Source organism: Sceloporus undulatus, chromosome 5, assembly GCF_019175285.1.
Source record: "Sceloporus undulatus isolate JIND9_A2432 ecotype Alabama chromosome 5, SceUnd_v1.1, whole genome shotgun sequence".
NCBI lineage: Eukaryota > Metazoa > Chordata > Lepidosauria > Squamata > Phrynosomatidae > Sceloporus > Sceloporus undulatus.
Window position 1 is genome coordinate 92,559,581 of NC_056526.1, and position 9,962 is coordinate 92,569,542.

Genomic DNA, 9,962 nt, shown 5'->3' on the forward strand with positions numbered 1-9,962 from the left:
CTACATAAAATTGGGCTTTGAGAGTTAAAAATGTAACCTGGGCCTCTGAAAAGTTTCATCTCAGTTAGAAAGGTCATGAGCCTGAGTTTGCAGGAACTAAGTAGAGCAGACCTGAACAACTTGGAAATAGGCAAGGGGCAAAATTAAAATAGGCTAAAGTTCTTCGGGCCACAGATAGGTTTTTAGCTTTCCAATTAAAAGTATATTTAATTATTAAACTATTTTGCAAATAAACCATATTGTTAAAAAAGGGAAATTTCAATTAATACAATAGTCTTAATAAATTATACTTATTAAGATTTTTACCTATCATGAAATCACATTAATGTTTTAAAAATTACTTTGCTACAAGATACACATTTTAATACATTTTAAGGGTTGTCCTTACTGTTTATAACATTTAGTTAATGGGACGTATTACACTTCTTGCCAGCAATCAGTTTATTATGTTTGAAATGGATATTTTCAAAATATCTTCCAAGTGTTCACTGTTTAGGGTTGATGGTTACCTAGTTATCAAGTGTGTATAGCCGGCATGAGTGGTTTCATAGAACCTGGACACTTTATCTGTAACCTGGGAATTTTGATTGGAAACGAAGGGGGAAAAAAGGTAGAATCCATATGATTTACCAGGGATTTTTTTTAAGAATAAGAGTGATTAAAATGCCACAAATATCACAATAAAAGCAACAATGAATTAAACTGTGCCTACTTCTCACATGGGCACATGTGGTATTTCCCTTTAAAGTGAAGATATTAGGAAATTAAAGTAGACTACTATAAATGGCTTCTTAAATTGGGGAGTTTTTAAAATACAAGGCCTCTGACAGCAAAGTTCTTTTTATAAGGGTTTTTTAATGCCTGGCTATTTCTTTTTCTCCTTCCTCACCCTCCATTTAGCTGGAAGTGTTTTTAGCAGCATTGGCATTGGAAAGATGATGAAGGAGAGCTTGGGAGTAAGGCTGGACTGTGGAGGAGGCTCATGAACCTTACATGAGATGTTGACTTGCCATTAGTAGCCAACTACCATACATCCCACTGGAAGTTGTCCCACCTGCTCATGGGGTGCTGGAAATTGCTTGGTAGGCCGCATGTGTAGGTGCAATGCAAGTAGAGCAACGCAAGACATGGGAGCTTGGAGATGTCAGGGCTGACTCAAGGACAGTTAAAAACGACAACAACATGGATATAGGATTGCATCTTTACCTGGATTTCCAAACATATGCTCATGTATAACAACTATTTGCACAGCATCCTACATTTAGAGACACCTTAATTTTGGTTTACTGGTGCATTGTTGGTTAGCAACAATGGTAAAAAGCAATACACCTATTTTCTAGAAAATATGAAACACTCAGAATACATGCCAGAAACTCCCTCTTAAAAGCAGCTCGAGTAATTTATACAACATAATTTCATAATTGTGAGGTTGTTACAGCACTTTGCACTGCTTAGGTAAGGATTTCCATTGGCATTTGAGTGAAACACTTGTAAAAAAATATATAGGTAAGTGCTTTTAGAAACAACCCTTTAATCCTTGGGAGTGCTGCAGTCATTGTTTTGGATTTTAAATTAGCCACCCTGGGAAAATATTTTTGAAGGGTGTTGTCAGACCTTTTAAAGTTATTTTTGAAATGTTGCACACATGCCTTAGAGCAGAGATGGGCAACTTGTAGCTCTTAACAGGTGCTGTTAGCCTACAGGTCCTTGCAGCTCTCCCCACGGACTACAGGTGTTAGAGGTGATGGGATATATAGTCCAACAACAATTGGATGGCCAAAACCAGCCTACTCTGCCTTAGATAATGAATATTCAAGGTAGCCATTTCTTTGTTGCTATTTCCAAAAAGGTGTTGAAATGAATAAATATTCAAGGTAACCACCTCTTTGTTCCTATATATACACAAAAGGTGTTGAAATTACACAGCCTTCCAGATATCATAGACTGCAAATTCCAGAATCTCTCCCTAATGGCTAGAGGTATAGAGAGCTGAAGTCCAATGACAGCTGAAAGGCTACATATTTATTTCCTATCCATGTTATACAGCTATGAGCATCATTTCCTTAAGTTCTTAATCTATATTAAATGCTGAAATGCTAATGATGTGTCTTTGCATATTTTAATAACATCATGTTGATAATCCTTATACCTGACACGCCTATCTGTCTGTCTATCCATCTATTCAATGTGTCTCCCATTTTTCTTCCAAAGAGCATATCTGGGCTTGTTCCATTAATATAGGGTTGCCATAATTCTGGACCTTGAAACTGGGACAAATGTAGGACAAAAGTAGGACAAAATTTTCAAATGTAGGACATATTTTGTACAAAATGGAGGACACGCAAAAAATGATGCTTTTTTAAAAGTGTTAATATAAATGCATGTTTCTTAGGCATGATCAAAATGGAGGACATTTTGACATTGTTCCTAGACAGATGGCAGAAATGGACTTCCCTTTCTGGCCAACCTGCCTCCCCCATTCCAAACAGCACATTTGGGCATTGAAGAGGAGGAAGAGTGGAAAAGGCAAAGGAGGAGGAAAAGGAGAAGAAGGAGGACGAAGAAGAGGAGGAAGTAGAGAGGAAGAAGAAGGGGAGGAAGAGGGGAAGAAGAGGAGGAGGAGAAGAAGAGGAGGAGGAGGAAGATGAAGAAGAAGGGGAGGAAAAGGAGGAAGAAGGGGAGGAAGGAGCAGAGGAGGAAGAAGAAGAGGAGGAAAAAGATGAAGAAGAAGGGGAGGAAGAGGAGGAGGAAGAGAAGAAGAAGAGGAGGAGGAAGAAGAAGAGGAAGTAGAGGGGAAGAAGAAGGGAAGGAAGAGGGGAAGAGGAGGAGGAGGAGAAGAGATGGAGAAGAAGAGGAGGAGGAAGAAGAAGATGAAGAAGGGGAGGAAGAAAAGGAGGAGGAGAGGAGGAAGAAGAAGAGGAGGAAAAAGATCTGTCTGTTTATGACACAGGTTTCTTGTCAATATCAAGTGGACAGAACATCCATATGTGTCACCTTGAACTCATTGGAAGAACTATGGGATATAAAGGTAACAAATAAACATATTCACTATTACACCACTCTAGCTCACATCATCTTTAACAGTGGGGTCTTAGAACTGGCCTTGCCAAATGGGTCTTTCTCAATGCAGGACTTAGGCCGTATACACACCAGCCTGAAATGGCGGTCTGTGGACAGAATCGGGGCGCAGTGTTCTGACGACGCACACCCTGATTCTGTCCCTAGAGCACCATGATGACGTGAACCACTTCAGATGGCGCATGGCATCATGGCACACCTCCAGAGTTGCGTCCAGATGATGCAGCGCCAAAGGGGCACCATACAGCCGCACTGCCACAGCTATGGCACTCTTTGGAGGGTGCAAAAAGAAGCTGCTTTTTGCATCCTCGAAAGGCCAGATCGGGGCCACAAGCATGAGGTTGTCACAGCCTCAGTCTGGCCAGGAAAGAGGCGATGTCCCACCACTCCTTAGGGGCAGTCGAGCAGAGCCTCTTAGTTGTTGTTTTTCTTTCAGACAATAGCAATTTAAAGAGCAGGAACTAAAGAATTAACTAACATTTCTCATGAAAGGCAAAAAAATAGAAAGCATTCTTCAGAGCAATTATTACTGATCCCTGGATAAAGCGTACATGGCCCAGAAGACCTGAACTGATGAAAGAAGCCAAGTTACCAAAGTCAAATGATGAATACAGTTGGAAAAACAGGTTGAAATTCCTCCAAGATGATAAGTGAACTCTTTTTAAAAAATCTCTCCCTGCCCTGAAGATGTGTGGAAGTTTGAAGTGCTGCCAGATTTTCTTTTGTTCAAATATAAATACAGAAAACTATTTATCTTTCTTGTGTGCTGCCTTCAGCTGATGGATAGTGGAGGATGGGGAGAAGAAAAAAACGTATAAAACAAAAACACTGTGCCACCTATTTGTCTGTACAATGAACACACAGAATTTTGATCCACCAGAAATTAGACCAAAGGCTAAGAAGCAACACAACTTTGTATTTAGGTGATTTCTAGAAGTCCACAAGAGAAAAACATTTTTCAGGATGCTTATACAATGCTCATTTATTTGCTAAAAGGCTTGATGGGTATCAGCCTGTAGATTCTCTCAAGGCACTCTTCAGGGCCATATGTATGAAAACACAAGAGGAAAACACATAACTATATAGCTTCCAAAGAACGCCTGAAGAGCATCTACAAGCCAAAACATGGGGTTTTTAGTAAATAAAAGAGCACCGTTTTAGCATTCTGAAATGTTACTTCTTTTTTTTCTTGTAGATTCTACAATTTCTTAAAGACCACAGTTATTGGTTAGGCCAGAGGTAGAAAATAGCCAGATGTTAAACTTAAGATGCCTATCCTTCCTCACTTATGGTAGTCGTTGGCTCCCACATCTGCAGGGTATCAAATCTTCCCTGTTAGCATCCTGCATAGCTCCCTTTCAGTTCATACGAAAACATGGAATAGGTTCGCTACTCCACCAACACAGAAGTCACAGGCAACCACTATTACTTGCTCACTGGCTAGGACAGTTGGGGATTACAGTCAACAACCTTTGGAGGGGTGCATGTTTCTCACCTCATTGTAGGTCAGCTACATGTCTATTAAGATGTAAGCCTCATGGACCTCAACAAGACTTATTCTGAGATAAAAGAAAATAGGATGACAGTGCTCACACATTGTTTAGTCACATTAGTGACTTATTTAGCATTGTGCCAGTTCCTATTAACTTCAGTCACACATAGGCCCAGTACAGATGAGCGAAAAGCACTGCCCTGTGGGCGGAGTGAGGGCTGAATGTCCCCATGCTCACAACCCTCCCCGTGCTATCCGGACACCATAATTGTTTGTCCCCTTCCATACGGGGCGTGCAACAATGATGTCTGTGTGCTGCAGCGTCCAAACAGCACCATGCCACGTGGACATCATCGTTGTGTACGAGCCACACCAATGGCACCCAGCCTGTGGCACAAAAACAACCCGCTGGGAGCAGGTTCTTTTTAGGTCTCACTGAGGCCACAGAATTTGTCTGATGCGGCCTCCATCCGGGGCAGAAAGGGGTGGCATCTCACCACTCCTTCCTGCCCATCTGTACTTTACTATCTAATGAATGTAAAGTGCAGTTGTCTTATTAATTTCAGTTGCACTTACTTCCCAGTAAATGTACTTAGAAACCATCCTTGTATGACTTTTCTTCTACAAATGCTCAATATCTGCTACCAACAAGAAAATAAATGTCTATAAGAGTAACGCAAACCAACCAGGAAAAAAGCAACATTTGGAACCATTTGCCAGAGTTGGGTTGTCAACCCACATACAACATTTAAAACAGCTTTCTGTACTATTCCATAGTTCTTAAAAAAAAAAACCTACCAAATTTCTGTGTCAAGATACTTTCCAATTGACTTCCTCTTTGCTGTTATTATTAGATCCTGTAGCACTTAACTGATTGTCTTGATTGACAGCTGTTGTCAGGAAGAGAGATGGGGAGTACTTCCCTGTTGATTTTCTTTGATCTCTCAGTACCACTTCACTCTGTCAACATGATGTCCTGCTGACCCAACTGTGTGGAAGTTGCAGGCATTGTGCTGCAGAGCTTCTGTTCCTACCTGTAGGATCATATTGAAGAATTACACTGGGAGATTTCAGCTAAGCATGATGCTACTTCTGCTGCAGTCCAGCAAGGCTCCATTCAGTTCCTCATATTGTTTAACATCTGTATGAAGTCATCATCGGAAGAGCTGAGCCATGATGGTATCAGTACTTTGATGGCATTCATAGAGATAGAGAAGCCCAACTGGGTGGGGACAGAAAAGTTGGCGAGGAGCATTTTTAGTGGGTTTTTAAAGCTTTTTTGTTCAGAAAAAATGCATTGTGTAATATTTTCTTTTATTTATTTGTTGCATTTATATCCTGCCATTCTCTTAAAATGGGATCCAAGGAGGCTGAATCCAATTTAAAACAAGGTGTTCATATACTTACTCTTCCTACGGTATTTTAAAAACTATTTAACAGCTAGACATTTATGTCAGTGGTGCAGTGGTTTGAGCACTGAATACAACTCTGGAGATCAAAGTTTTATTTCCTGCTCTGTCATGGAAATCCACTGGGTGACCTTGGGCAAGTCACACTCTTTCAGCCCCATAAAACCCCAAGATAGGGTCATCATAAATTGGAAACAACTAGAAGGCACACAATAACAACAATGTACAGTATCTCACATCATTGGCACCGCAGAAATATCCAGTTTGACACTACTTTAACTGCCATGGCTCCTTGCTATAAAATTCTAGGAACTGTAGTTTTGCGAGACATTTAGTCTTCTCTTTCAGAGAGCTCTTGTGCCACAACAAACTACAATTCCCAGAATTCCACAGCATGAAACCATAGTAGTTAAAGTGGTCTCAAACAGATTATTTGTGCAGTGCAGATACAACCCTAGTCTAACTTTTCTTTTCTCACATCTTGGTATGAGATGAATGCTTTATCTCTGGGTAGCAATATGTAAGACTAGATTAGAGGTTAAATAATTCTGTTTTTTATTTTACTAATGTTGATGGTATTTTCTATTTTTAATTAGGTTTTTTTGTCTGCTTCTCATAAACTAGCAAAAGCAAAGAGGTTCCTCATAGTTCAAGACCCTTATCTTTAGGACATCAAACATGACACTTTCATGTCAATCTAAATTATAGATAGTGTGTTTTATGTTACTAAAGCAACCAAGTGACTTTGAATTTGTAAAGGATGCTAACATCGCTTCAAAGTTTGCTAAAAATTATATTTGGGGGGGGGGGGGCGGGAAGAAACCAACCCCCCCCCCATGGCTTTAAAATTTCTGGATATTTTACTTGTCTAGACACCAGTTCTATCTGCACAAGAAGAGGTTTACAAGTGTTCAACATTGTTGCTTTAGACATAGTGATGGGCTGGATAAGCCTCCCTGCCAAACAACCCATATCAAAATAACTCAGCATCTGAATCCTGGTATAGATATGGCACTGCTGCATGGTCAATGGGCTCACTATCAGCTGATGCTCAGGATCAGAAACCAGTCCTCAATGCTCCAGTCCCAGAATAGAAAAGATGATCACAGAGTGGAATGCAAGGCTTTTTTTAAAGTTAGCATCCATATTCGTCCATATCAAAGAAAGTCAAGGAACAAAGTGCAAAGGCAAGTTTCCAGCTGAACAGGTAAAAACCAAAAATAATGACCGACAGAAAATCTACATAATTTCAAAGTAGATGATAAAGACATTGAAATAGTTCACAATTTTCCGTACAAGATTTTCACAACAATCTTCAAATCACTGTCCTGGTTGTCAGTCCTTGTTTACAGAGCTTTGAACAACTTAGGAGTAAAGTACTCCAAGGGTGCTTCTCCCAAGATCAGGATATAATTCTCCCTGTCACATGGTTTTCTCTAGAGATAGTCTTCCGGGTGGCACAATTGTGATTGCAGGACTTCCTCCCTAAGGAACTGCATTTGGATCCTCACGTTGCTGAGCTTTATGACAATTAAAAAACAAACTTGTTCACCAGGCTTTGGAAGTGTAATCTGGCCTAGAGATCATGCATACTTAAGACTATGTATTGTGCTATGTTTAAGTTCTCTTTTAGGGTTACCTATAATTTCTCTCTGTTGTAGTATGCTGTGTATCACCCTAGTCTTCCTTGGAAAGAAATGTAGTATCTAAATAATATAAATATATAATTCAGTCAGTCAATAATGTACAAAATAGCAACTGAAGCACTAGAAAGGTGGCAACCAACACATAAAGAATTCAGTGGAACTTGAAAGACCACATACTGTACTGAGTTGTTTCTGGCATTTGTTTCTGGCATGTGAACACTTCATTTCACTTATTTCATTAACCATTTATTTAGTTGCATAATCGAAATCTGTATTCTGACATAAAGCGGGGATTAGTGTTTCACCTAAACCAAGAAGAAGGTAGATCTATGAGGCCATTTCCTCATAGACTAACATAATCCAGAGTACCAAAAAACTCATAGAAATATGCTCAAACCCATAACTCAAGACCACAATCTCACCCAGTCTCAGATATAAAGTAAAAAAAAACCATGCAACATGAACAAATGTAGTATATTATCAGCAAATTAAGCATTTGTAAACTGGATAATATGTCTAGTCCACTTGGAAAGAACTGAATTGCTCCGCGTCTTTGTTTTGAGACACGTTTTTGACACTCATAAATTCACACTGTTGAACATAAAGAAAGCAAAAATAATGATCATGGAAGATCTACAGAGATACAACCTAGACATGAGGAAACAAAAATAGTAAAAGATTTCTTATACCTGGGATCAAACATTAACCAGAATGGGGACTGCAGTAAAGAAAACAGAAGAAGACTGGGTGGGCCATTATGAAAAAGCTAGAAAGAATCCTAACATTGAAAGATACACAACTGAGTACAAAAGTTAGAATCATTCAAGCCATTGTATTCCCTACTACTATGTATGGATGTGAGAGCTCAACAGTTAAGAAAGAAGATATGAAGATGATTGATTCATTTGAAATATGGTGCTGGAGAAGAGTGCTGAGGATGCCAAAAAGGCAAACAAATGAGTCCTAGAACAGATCAAGCCTGAAATATCCCTAGAAGCCAAGATGATCAAGTTGAGGTTGTCATACTTTGGTCACGTCATGAGAAAGAATGACTCACTGGAAAACACAATAATGTTAGGAAAGGTGGAGGGAAGTAGAAAGAGAGGAAGGCTGCATGATAGATGGATAGAATCTATGGGTAGATGGATAGAATCTATGGGTAGATAGATGGATAGAATCTATGGGTAGATGGATAGAATCTATGGTATATTCATGCTCATGGGCATGAATGTACAAGATCTAAGCAGAATAGTAGAAAATAGGGATGTGTCATCCACAGGGTTGCCATGAGTCGGGATCGACTTGAGAGTAGTGAACAACAACAACAACAACAACAAAGGTTTTTAGGTATAGTCTATAGGCTCTCTTCATTATCCCACAACTGTGCCTCTTTGACTCTCCCTTACATCACCTCATTTTAATGGGGACTAATTTTATTGTGATTTTTATAACTGATTCTATTTTTATGCTGTCATTTTAAATTGTGGGTTAGGGGTTTGTGTTAATTAATGTATTTGCTTTAATTTTGATTGTTACCCACTTTGATCCGTCAGAGAGAGGCAGGCTATAAATAAATCATATTATTATAATTATTTATTATACTATAGTACTATACAACTTTACTATACTAAGACATTTTTCTTAGGTGTAAATGTAGGTAACAAAATACTGAAAAGCACAATTCCCTTCAACACTAGGTTTATTTATATTAAAACCAGCATCGTGAGGCTCATCATCGGTGTATCTACTAAATCCCATTGAACAGGATTGCAAGCTGTTGTTGTTGCTGCTGCTGTTGTTAACTGCCTTCCAGCCGATCCCGACTCATGGGACACCTCCAAGACTCCCTGTCCTCCACTGCTCTGCTCAGGTCCTGCAAAAACATAGCGGTGTCCTCCATAATAGATTCCATCCATCCGGTGTGTGGTCCTCCTCTCTTTCTGCCGCCTTCTACCTTTGCTAATGAGTCATTCCTTCTCATGATGTGACCAAAGTATGACAGCCTCAGCTTCATCACCTTGGCTTCAAAGGAGATTTCTGGCTTGATCTGTTCTAGGACCCACTGAACTATAGTTCATTATCCCTATTCTCTGCAGAGGAGGGAAGAAGAGATGTACCTACTCTATGGGGACCATTGTGCCAGTGGAGGCAGTGGCATGGCGGTTGCACTGTCTGGCATGCAGCGTTCCTCCCTTTCTGCCACCTTCTACCTTTCCTAGCTTTATTGTCTTTGCTAATGAGTCATTCCTTCTCATGATGTGACCAAAGTATGACAGCCTCAGCTTCATCACCTTGGCTTCAAAGGAGATTTCTGGCTTGATCTGTTCTAGGACCCAC

General features: G+C 39.8%; 1 protein-coding gene across 2 annotated transcripts in view; it reads right to left on the bottom strand.

Moving 5' to 3' along the window:
• Positions 1 to 9,962, bottom strand: part of LCTL (lactase like) — a 99,840-nt gene that overhangs the window by 88,623 nt on the left and 1,255 nt on the right. The gene's annotated exons all lie outside the window — the stretch shown is intronic.